General features: G+C 34.8%; 1 pseudogene across 1 annotated transcript; it reads right to left on the bottom strand.

The window, feature by feature from the left end:
• Positions 1 to 1814: 1814 nt before the first annotated feature.
• Positions 1815 to 11262, bottom strand: LOC148696765 (dimethylnonatriene synthase pseudogene; annotated as a pseudogene). The gene is made up of 3 exons (XR_015962133.1): positions 10909 to 11262; positions 6138 to 10825; positions 1815 to 2706 (listed from the first exon to the last, which is right to left on the bottom strand). The product of XR_015962133.1 is annotated as a dimethylnonatriene synthase pseudogene (transcript).
• Positions 11263 to 12911: the final 1649 nt, after the last annotated feature.

Raw genomic sequence — 12911 nt, 5'->3', positions numbered from 1 at the left:
CCCCGGAGGTTCATCTAGCCGCACAATCTCTTGAGCACACCCCATTCCAGCATGTGCAAGTCTGTGAGCAACTTGAGTTGCCTCCCTTTTGATATGGCAAGACTTCGTATTAGAAAAATCTTTGATGAAAGATCGCATATCATTAATTATAGGACCTAGATCGGAGAGGTTTCTTCTCCTAGGCCATTCATGGCTGCCACGGTGATGATTGAATCTCCTTCAAAGATACAACTATTTGTTGGAGTTTGAGACTCTCTTGTCCCACATTGGTCAACAGTATTTTTTCACTAGCCTTTATATAGACTTATTCATTTTTCTTAGTAATTAGAACTTGGACCATTTGGAAATGGATTGAAGGATTGAGCCTTATGGTTGTGTGGATTAGGCTTGATGATTATAATAATATTAATTAATCAAGACAAGGGTCTGATCAATTAGTTTTAATTTCGAATTAAGTTTTTCATTAAATTAATTAAAAATGTTTTGATTAATCTCTTTGGAAAGAGTTGTATAGCTTCAGATACATCCAAAAGGTGTTTGAAGAGGTATGAAAGAGCCTATATAACTGGTTAAATTAATTAAAAACGTTTTGATTAATAGACGTTTTTCATTAAATTAATTAAAAATGTTTTGATTAATCTCTTTGGAAAGAGTTGTATAGCTTCAGATACATCCAAAAGGTGTTTGAAGAGGTATGAAAGAGCCTATATAACTGGTTAAATTAATTAAAAACGTTTTGATTAATAGACGTTTTTCATTAAATTAATTAAAAATGTTTTGATTAATCTCTTTGGAAAGAGTTGTATAGCTTCAGATACATCCAAAAGGTGTTTGAAGAGGTATGAAAGAGCCTATATAACTGGTTAAATTAATTAAAAACGTTTTGATTAATAGACACAACTCTTTGGAAAGAGTTGTATAGCTTCAGATACATCCAAAAAGTGTTTGAAGAGGTATGAAAGAGCATATATAACTGGAGTCCTCAGTTTCATCAAAAATCATCTTTTCTTCATATATAACTGGAGTCCTCAGTTTCATCAAAAATCATCTTTTCTTCCTCCTTATCTTCCGTACAAACTTTCCTGAGAGTAAACACACAAAGTAATTCGCTAGAGTTCTATAATCCAGTGCGGGTTGTAGAATTGGGTAGTTGTATCCTGGTCGAACAGACGTTGTACAACCACAAGCACACGAGTGAGACGGAAATACTGTTCGAAGGACATAGCGTTTGCGCTAGCCTCTACCTTCAATTCATTCAAGTTAGTATCATATTAATTTTTTGTAATTATTGTGTTATTGCATTCTGTATTGCATGTATTTGTGAATAATAAAGTATAAGTATTTTGGTTCTGTATTTATGTTATTTTATTGTTTCTAAATTGTTCTCCAACACTATTTACGTAATTAATTTTGAAAAAATTTGGATACCAATTTATTGCCGGATTCATTGATCTCGATTACTTTAGGCTTCCCTTCGTTTCTTCACTAGATAGTTATGCTGTCTTTGGTTTCTTAGACAGGTCCCTCTTGGAAAAGAAAAAAATGCAAAAGAGTTTATGGAGAAGAACCAACATGTAAAAAGATGCAACAATGTAACTTTATTCTATTTAAGCAAAATTAAAAATACAAAAGTACATGTAAAAGATTTTCTCTGTATAAAAGATGCAACAACGTAACTTTATTCTATTTGTGATTTTCGAAGTTAATGTAATTTTATACTTCTTTAACCTGTTTTCTTTGGTTGTATAATTGAAAACACTATTAACGTACAAAATTATCAAATAAGTACAAAATATAATAGTTTTCATGTGGCATTTTGAAGAGAGATTTTGTGCGCGTAATAAAAATTGTTCTCTTAATTTACAAAGATAATGAGTCTTATATGTAATACTTTACACAAAATATTTCAATATTAATAGAAGACTTTAGAGGTCCGTAGCGCATGTGATAAAGAAGAAAAAAAGAAAAAAAAAGACTTCTAGCATGCTATGAAGCACGTGCATAGAGGCTAGTTAATAATAAATTTACAAAAGAACTTTGAAGTTGCCATGTAAAACCATGAAGCTGTACGTTCAGAGGCATTATCGTTCACAGATACAGGCGAAGAGGAAGGCGTGGAGCAAGAAAAGCCTTTAGTGGATCTCCTTTAGTTAGGGCAAGACCCACCCTTTCACGCATATCCACCGGCCCATCACCGACTCTGCTCATATCAAACCCCTGAACCAAACGAGCCAGAAGCAACTGAACCACATGCAACCCTAGTGTCGCACCAGGGCACGACCTTCTGCCCGAGCTAAACGGAATGTACTCAAAACCCTTGAAATAGTCCATGTCAGCATGGTCGGTCATGAACCTCTCAGGTTGAAACTCACAAGGGTTGGCCCACACGCTCGGGTCCCGGTGCAATTTCCATAAGTTGATCACTATACGGGTGCCTTTGGGGACGTGATAGCCAGAGAGCTGAGCATCCTCCGTGCCCTCGTGGACAGTGATTGGGACAGACGGGTACAAGCGTAGGGTTTCTTTGACGATGGCTTGGAGGTATTTGAGGTTCGGAAGGTCGGATTCTTGAACCCATCTGTCACTTCCTACGTTGATGTCCAATTCTTGTTGGGCAGATTTTAGGGCACTTGGGTTGTTGAGGAGTAATGAGAGTGCCCATGTTAGTGCAACAGAAGTGCTTTGTGTGCCACCTATGATGAGAATCTACCAATTAAGACACAGTATTTAGAATTATATGAGCTAATCTCTACTGATTAATAAAACAATCATTGTCAACTAAAATCCTATGAAATTACCAGTTTAACTCTCTAATTAAAATAAAACATGAATAATAAATATGGGGCAGAAATGTAATTTCACACAACCAAATTTTGTTGTTATTTTTTAAGCCTCACTTACATTTAATCCTAACATGTCACATCCCGGCCCGGGGCGAAACATTTCCCGGGCCAGCTCCACCACCGTAGCACGATATTGTCCGCTTTGGGTTTACCATTCCCTCACGGTTTTGTTTTTGGGAACTCACGAGCAACTTCCCAGTGAGTCATCCATCATGGGATTGCTCAAGCCCCCTTCTCGCTTAACTTCGGAGTTCCTATGGAACCCGAAGCCAGTGAGCTCCCAAAAGGCCTCGTTCTAGGTAGGGATGGAAATATGCATATAAGGATCACTCCCCTAAGCGATGTGGGATGTCACATAACATATCTCTAATTTAAAAAAAAAAAAAAATTCCCACTCCCACATTCTCTATTACTCTCTTCCTCTCTCATTCTATTTCAAAAACAAAAATAAAAAATTTTCTCACACTTTATGTGTGCATCATGAACTGTTTTCTTTTTTGTTAACCAACTTGAACTGTTTGATAGAAATAATAAGCATTTTTCTAGTTCCAACTGGGGAGAATTTTTTCATTGTGCGGTGAATAAGGCTTGGTATGTTAAGTGTCACAATACACAATGGTTGAAATTTTGTTTTTGTTTTTTTTTTATTTTTTATTTTTTTTTATAAGTATCAAACCACTTGTATTATAAAACTTGGTGCACGGGTTGTGTTCCCGACATGTTGAAAATCCTCTCCCAGCCGGGAGGCCAATCCAAGCTGCGTTGGCATTGCCCAATTTGCTGCCAAAATTCACATTCTCTTCTTGAGGTCATTTTCTTTTCAATGATGCTATTCTTACTGTCTATTTGGACCATAATTTCTAGATGGTGCTATCCACACACTGATTTTTACCTTTCACACATTCTTTTCAATTTTCAGACGTTGGATCAAATAAAATGAAGAAGATCAATAGACAAAAATTAACAAGAACATGAAAGGTAAAGATGAGTGTGGATAGCACTACTGTAATTTTATACCACCTTAACTGGCAGCTGAGATGGACAACCATATCATTAAATAATTTGAATTTTTTTTATTTAATTAAAAGAATTAAGAAAACCAAAAAGAACAAAATAAATTAGAAAGTCCTAAAACCTAGGTTTCACATTTTTTTTCTCTTGCTCTCCTCCCTCCTCATACTCCTATAGGCAGTCTCCCCACAACCCTCCCCACAACCATGGTGAAGATTTATAAGTTTTTTCGTCTACACTTTGGCTAAAAATTGAATAACATAGTGTTTGAAAAATTCTTCGGAAAGTCAATGGAAAAAAATAATGATAGATATGATTTCATAATGAAAGAAAGAATTCAATGGTAAACTTTGGGAAAATTAATGATTGAAAGGATTGTGGATAGTGGGTGGTGGCGGTGGAAGGAGGAGGAGGGAACCCTGAGATTGGGTTTCAGGTTTGCTAGATTTTATTTTTCTTTTTGGTTTTTTAAATTCTTTTACTTGAATAAAAAGTTCAAATTATTTTAAATAATGTGGCTATCCACTTTAGCTGCTATCAAGATGGGATAAAATTTTCATTATACCTGAAATACACCACATTAATTATATAAGTGGAGATAGGTTTTAATTTTCAGGTTGTTAATTTTTTACCACAAATATCTCATCACTTGTATTGTGACACGTGATGTACCACCTCATGTTCTGAGCACACTGAAAAATCTATTCTTGAGTGGAATAAAATTATGATAAAAATAGATGATAAGAATATCATTATCTTTTATTTTTTATTATTTATGGGCCCACTTGCAATTGAGGTATTTCACATGCTGCCTTTAAAAATAATAAATAATATTTTACATTTGAAGTAGGAGATTTACAAAAATGTCAAATTAAAATGTTTGTTTGGTTATTTATAAAATTAAGTGGGTTAGAATTTAATAATAAAATAATTAATAAATGAAATAAAATACAAAACTATGTGGGATTAACATTAAAATAAAAAAAATTTGATGTTGCCTTGAAATTTGGTAACAAAGTAAAGAATGTCAATCTGTATGGGATTATGGCATCTCCCTTGGGACTAGAAAATCATATTTTTCTTATCAAAACAGTCCACGTAACATTTTTGACATATAATTTAAAGATGCTCTAAGTCAAATGATCATTTCGTTAACGGCATGTGCGGCAAAAATTTAAAATTGGTCTATTGAGTTTTAACGGCAGGCTCGCAATTCGCCACGAAAACGGTTAGGGAAAATACCCAAATAATCGAAGCGACTTTAACGGTTAATTAACAGTTTAATATCTCAAGTAATAGAAAATATTTAAATAGTTAGGTCCTTTTTGAAATTAACCTCAAGTCTCAAGGGAGTATGTTATAATTAATTGTAGATTCGATAAAAAAAATCAACTCGTATTATACATAAAAATTCGATAGTGATCCATCATAGACGTATTTATGACCATATCAATAAGAGATTTTTCAATGTAATCGGTACACGGAATGATACATTACTTGTCACTAAACAAATGATGAGATATGTGTGCTAAAAAGTTAATAACTTAAAAAATAAAATTTCTCATCATTTTTATTAAAATATATGGTGTACCACTTAAGTTTCCGTCATACCTAAAAATTTATCTATATCAAGAATTTGCATTGTGTAAGTGGAAATCCGAAAAATTTAATGTATAGGGTACTTTGAAGCAGGGGCGGAGCCTGACCCTTGTGACCTTTTAATGATTTTCATTAAAATACTATTATTATATTATAATTTATTAATAATCTATTATATTCTTATATATTGATCCTTGTGACCGCTAAACAATTTAACCCCTTATTTGTTAGTTGACCAAAGAGTCCCAATATGGTGGAGTTTATCTGTTACCATTTTATCTTCTTTCATTATTTGCTACATTTACATGCTCATACTGATAAAGCGTATCATTGCTATTATTTAGAAAATTGGGGAATTACACAAACTGAAAAGGTAATCAATCAATTAGCATTAAACTTTAAACCTTTCCTTCATTAACAAGAAACTTTTAAACTTTTCCTATTAGAGAATGGGCCATCTCCAACTCCAAGACAACAAGCCTTCACCAGTTCATCCTTGGAACTTTTTTTAACCAACAAATCAATTAGGTAATTCTTAACTCCCAGTTTACAATTTTATTTGTGATTTTTTTGTTTATATATCGAGAAAGATATCTTCGATAATGTTGACAATGATGTGATTATGAGAAGATTTCAGACTATGAAAAATCGTCGAGGACAACTGTAATTTTAGTAGATTATTTATGAGTTTTTCTTATTATCTTTTAATCTTATGGTTATTTCAGCTCGCACGTGACTAAGCATTTCAACTTTTTGGGCTGAGAGATACTCCTGAGTAGCCAACTTACGGATGTCGCGCCAGTAGGGTCCGTACGGGGCTAGGGCAAAAATGGCGTTGTTGTAACCCAAGTGTTTGCCGGCTGCTGTACTCGGTCGTGTGGAGAAAGCAATGTCGTTTTTTGTGAAGCGTTCTTTTACTTGTTCCCAAGCGCTAAGCACCACCATTACTTGGCGCGGACCAAGCTTAAGTGAGTAGATCGGACCGAATTTATCGGCCATGGCGCCAAGGATTAGGGCAACTGGATCTTTACCATGTAGGAGATGAAGGTGACCTATGAAAGGCCATGCTCCTGAGGGTTGAGGGACTTTGGTCAACGATCTGGTCAATGTCTTGTTGATGATATTCTTCTTCTTGTTTTGCTTAGTGTATGCTGCGATTATTCTCAATGCACAACAGAGAACCAGAAGCAAAGCTAATATTGTGTTAATAATTTTGTGGATTGGAGAAATGAAATCATCCATGGTTGGAGATATATGAAATGTACGTAGGATGATCACATCATAGATTTCGTATGTGTACTGTGTACATATAGGTTTTAAAGTGGCTTTATTTGAATCCATGTTAATTTCAGAGGTAATGCTAGAGAGACTAAATTTACAGACAAAATTTGCAAACTAGATGATGTGTCACCAATAAAAATGAGCACGTTCATCAACACTTAACTAATAACTTAATCATCAACTTTTATGTCATTTAGTTTACAAAATTTTATCTACAAATTTGATCTTTCTAGCATTACCATGTTAAACTTTACAAACCAATATTTTGATTATTTCAATCGGTTCCGCTTGCCGGTGGCTTAGCCATTGTTTTGCTTAAGTGCTCTTTATGAAAGGATAATATTTGAGTGCTCACTTTTTGATTTGTCCAATGATATTATAACACATATTTTATGTACTCACTTTCTGTTTTGGCCTAATAAAAAAAATGCAATGTACATGTTTCTTATTTTTTAAAGCCCAAGAAAAATTAATAACATGCCCATTATTTTTCTAAACAATAGAACATGAATTAAAGTATCATTGGACAAAATAAAAAGGTGAGTACTTACTAGTGAATACCCAAGTATTATTTTTATATGATGCTTTATGGTAACAATCTAGAGCAATCATGTCTATACACTTTGGTGAAGGTTCGATTCCCACCAAATTTTCTTTTCTCTAACAACCAACTATGTAACTTATTAACGTTATTGCTCTACTAAAAAATGATTAAGTAAATTTTCATTTTTCAGGCTAGAAAGATAAACAGAGAAAACAAGGGGCAAATGAGGATATAGAAGAGTGGAAGATGAATGGTGGAAGAAATGTATAAAAAAAAATGTACCAAGAATGTACACAAAATGAAAACTGAAAACTGATAATTAAAAGCTATATTTTAAGTTAGATTCACTTTCTAGTTTTTGTTTTCTTCTTTATTTCTTCCCTGCTATCCCTGCTGCTTCTCTTTTTTCCTCCTCATATACTTGCTTATTACTAAATGAAAAGTGAAAACTAAAACTTAAAAATTAAGTGGTAATCAAATAGGTTCTCAGATTGCTTCTTATAGTTTTATTTGACGCATGTCACTCCCTATATATTGTGTTACTCTATGCCCACTTCCGTCAACTCTGATACTAACATCGTTAACTTTGCTTATGTAGCAGAGTTAATTTTGCATATGTATTTACAGGGTTTAGGGTGCCTTTATCTCTACCCAATTATCAAGAACCCATATTATTTGGAGGAGTAATGCTGTATAGACTACATTTACAAATTAATTGATATATCACCAATAAGAAATAAACACTTTAATCAACACGTAAGTAACAATCTAATCATCAATTTCTATGTCATTTAGTTTACAAAATTTTGTCTACAAATTTAATCTCTCTAGCATTACCCATTATTGAAAGTATCATTATAAGCACTTCAAAAAAAATCATTGTGCACTTCAAAATTTCTATATTTTGAAAAAAAAATTGTCACGACTTATGAGAATTGTAACAACCCACATCGACCAACGGAGAGGGGGTGATGTGCCTTATATGCACATGCTCCCCTCTCTATAGCACGAGGCATTTTGGGAGCTCACTGGCTTCGGGTTCCATCGGAACTCTGAAGTTAAGCGAGTAGCGCGCGAGAGCCATCCCATGATGGGTGACCCACTGGGAAGTTCTCGTGTGAGTTCCCATAAACAAAACCGTGAGGGTGTGTTGGGGGCCCAAAGCGGACAATATCGTGCTACGGTGGAGTCGGGCCGGAGAAATAGTCCCTCCGGGTCAGGATGTGACAAGAATTCTACGAAACCTTTAATAAAAAATGGTATCGATTCCATTTAATTTGAATGTTAGTAGTATAAAGTTATAGTACTAACATATAATGACGTTAGCATTACTACAACAAGGTTGATAATTATATTGAGTACATTCTATTACAATGTAAAGGTAAGTTTTTATAGTTGGATGTGATTGAATTACAATAACAAAGTTAATGATTATATCGTCGAGGTTCGATTACAGTATAGACATAATTTATTACTAGGGAACATCATAAAATTACACTACATTTTAATGGTGTTACAACAAGATGTTAACATTCAACGTCTGAGAAAAAATTATACTATAATCGTAAACAATCCAAGGTTATCTAATTTATCATAACTTTATAATTAATTACACAAAATGACATTAGTATTACTATAACAAGGTTGCCTTTTATGGTGTAAACGTTATATTATACTATTAAGGTAGAGCATTATACTTAAATGCTATTGCATTGCAATATTAACGTTCAAATTAAACGGTATCGATACCAATTTTTTATATTAAATGACACACCTTGATCGAAATCAGGACGCGCTGGCCGTCACGTGAGGGTGACGTAACCATGTGCACATTGCGGAAGCTAAGAATAATAAAAAAGTACGAACAAATAAAAAACAAGCTATACACTGAGTAGATAACATACATGTGCAAGCGTAAGTATAAAAAAAAACAATATTCAGAGCACGGAAGACCTAGTGCAGTCCAGGGGAACAAACACTAACTAAACACATCCAGAGGTGGTCCTACACTGGTGATAATCTATTAGATATGCCGTGATTCCCTCGTGACCCACCAAAAGAGCAATCCAAACTAGAACTTGGAGGGACGCAAAATAGAAAGTGTGAGTGGGCAAAAACAAAGCTTTTCAAAATCATTTCATTATCAAAAGTTCTAACCCCTCACCGTAAAACCTGTATAGTTTCCCAGAAAATAGAATATACACATATATAGAAAACATGCTCAGAAATATGCCATGTTGAATGCCTCTACATAAAATGTAAGTACTCAGGTAATGTCAATCAATGCCATGTAATCTGTCAGCCGGAGTCATCTAACGTGACCTGTACGGCTGAATCTAGAGCTCAAATCTCCAACTCACTAACTATACATGCACACGAGTCAGAACCACCTAAAGTGGTTTGTACGACAGGATTGGGTGTAAATAAATTATCTTAAGTGCTACGAACACATGAAGACTGAGAGAATAATCGCGGGTCATCTACAAGTCGGAACCACCTATAGTGGTCTGTACGACAGGACTGTGCACCTTACTTGGATCCAAGATGAGCATGTGGTGCAGGAGGTGAACATCACATGAAGGACTGTGCCCTACTCTGGGCAGGAGCACTAACACCGGGGGTGCAGGTTATGAGCTCTCTATGCATCTCACATAACCACTAAACATCATCATAAACCATAACTTACCTGGCACTTACCTGTGCGTCCGCAGCATCAAACATACATATATGTAACTACTAATGCATAATTAAATAGGCAAACGCAATGCATGACATTTAAAACATATAAATATTTCCATTTCATTTCCTGGGAAAAACCACAAGTATATAGGTATATACGGAAAACCAAAAGCCCACTCACTGGTATGTAGAAGGGTCGTAACCCCCTTGCCTCGAGTGACTGCGCTCGTCCTCGGGATAGGTCTCACCTATATGTGAAACAACTATAAAAACGTTAATTTAAAGCACATAACCAAAACTAGGTAATAACTTCTCATACAATGCTCAATTAGGGTGAATGAATACACCAACGTGATCTACTCAACCTCACGAACATCCCCATATTTTTAAAATAATTTTTCGACGTCTCACGTGCCCCCACGTGCTGGCCAAGGCACGGCCACACGCGCCGCCCACGCGCAGGCACATGCCTAGCACACTGATGGTGTCAGTTAACGCCGTCAGGAATATTCTGTTAAAACTAACAGATTCCGTTAAAGTTAACCTAACGCCATTAGGAATATTCCGTCGTCTTCTCCGGCCAACCTCCGGCGCTGTCGCCGTCGTTGGAAAACTGGAAAATTTTCTAATCTTTGTTTCTTACTCGTTTTCCAACCAAATTCCATGAAATTGGTACCAAAATGAAGCTTACAACAAATAGAACAAAACCTTACCACTTTGGAGCCCTAAAACCAACGGAATCTCGCCGGAAAAACCCACGATACTCTGGCCAAACCTGCAACTCACGATCCCGACGTCCAAAACCTTCAAACGAACCACCCCGAGCTTCCTAAGGACCTCACCAAGCTTCCTACAAGCTTCAAATTCCCTGAAACGCAACAATTCACGTGTGCATGAACAATGACCAAATCGGGGATTTCGAGTTCGACGTGAAATCGTAGGATTCCTTACCTGAAATGGGTATGGTTGAACTTGTATTGTCCTCACGAACACAAAGGTATAGTTTTCAACTTCGATCCGTAACGTTTTCGAGTGCTTTGGTTCTTGTCTGTACGAAAAACGTAGGAGGGAGAAAGAGAGAGAGACACAGGACAGGGAAGGTGATGAGGATGAAAGTGTGGGTGTGTGTGTGGTCCAAATGCAGCCAACCAGAACCCCAAAACAACCCCAAAACAACCACACAACGAAACATAACCACTAGGGGCAAAACCTTCATTTCACCCCTACGGTACGAATAATTCGAAACTGGCTGTCACATTAAAGGTACCGTAGACTAACCGTTCATATTATCTTTCAAACCAATATATATTAATCTCACTTGTCTGTGGCATATATAATTTTTCTTTTCAACGTATACATAACTTTTGTGGGAAATAATATCTGAACACATTTTTCCCTCCTTTTTCACACTTCTTTTTATTTATGTCAATTGGTTAATTATTTTTTGTCTATTCATTCAAAATGGTATAAATGATCATGTGTGTTTAAGTGAAGGAATAAAGGTAACGTACGTAGACTAACCGTTCATATTATCTTTCAAACCAATATATATTAGTCTCACTTGTGTGTGGCATATATAATTTTTCTTTTCAACGTATACATAACTTTTTTGTGGGAAATAATATTTGAACACATTTTTTTCCTCCTTTTCCACACTTCTTTTTATTTATGTCAATTGGTTATTTTTTGTCTATTCGTTCAAAATGGTATAAATGATCATGTGTGTTTATGAGAAGGAAAAAAGGAATTTGCAATTTTCCCCAATTCAAAATTGGTTATTTATGTCAATTGATTATTTTTTGTCTATTCGTTCAAAATGGTATAAATGATCATGTGTGTTTATGTGAAGGAAAAAAGGAATTTGCAATTTTCCCCAATTCGCAAATATATCCCCACATTATTGCTGTTCATATCGACGACAATAACTTTTTTTATTTTATTTTTATTTTTCTTTTTTAAAACAAAAGCTAAAGAGATTTTCTTAAAAATGAAACTCTTCGTCGAATATTTGTTATCTCATGTTTTTTGCATAATATCTTAACACGAAAATAAACGTTAAACTATAAAATGACAAAAAACCTCATTTTGAAATAGTCTCTTTAACATTTTTTATTTTTATTTTTTCAGTTACAAGGGCAATAATTTCTTGATCATGAAGTTGTCGCCGCCACATTATGAAGTGGGGTATATATTGTCCATCGATGCAAGTTTAGGTATCAATAACATCATTCAACTGCAATTTTGCATCTCCCTCCATTAATAGGATGCAATAAATTCTGTTCAAGGGTGGACCAACTTTAGCACTTGCCAACGGAAAAGGATCTTCACCGGATTTTTTCCCCCACATTATTGCTGTCACATCGGCGACAATAACTTCTTCTTTTTTATTTTTGTATTTTTATTTTTTAACAAATGCTAAAGAGACTTTCTTAAAAATGAAACTCTTCATCGAATATTTATCATCTCATATTTTTTGCATAATATCTTAACACGAAAATAAATGTTAAACTATAAAATGACAAAAAACCTCATTTTGAAATAGTCTCTTTAACATTTTTTATTTTTATTTTTTCAGTTACAAGGGCAATAATTTCTTGATCATGAAGTTGTCGCCGCCACATTATGAAGTGGGGGTATATACTGTCCATCGATGCAAGTTTAGGTATCAATAACATCATTCAACTGCAATTTTGCATCTTCCTCCGTTAATAGGATGCAATAAATTCTGTTCGAGGGTGGACCAACTTTAGTACTTGCCAATGGAAAAGGATCTTCACCGGATTTTCCCCCCCACATTATTGCTGTTCACATCGGCGACAATAGCTTCTTCTTTTTTATTTTTTTTTTTATTTTTTATTTTTTAACAAATGTTAAAGAGACTTTCTTAAAAATGAAACTCTTCGTCAAATATTTATCATCTCATATTTTTTGCATAATATCTTAACACGAAAATA

The sequence above is a fragment of the Pyrus communis genome, chromosome 5 (genome assembly GCF_041283825.1).
Source record: "Pyrus communis isolate YQ-2024b chromosome 5, ASM4128382v1, whole genome shotgun sequence".
NCBI lineage: Eukaryota > Viridiplantae > Streptophyta > Magnoliopsida > Rosales > Rosaceae > Pyrus > Pyrus communis.
Note: the sequence above shows the minus strand (reverse complement) of the source record. Positions and strands in the feature narration are given on the sequence as shown.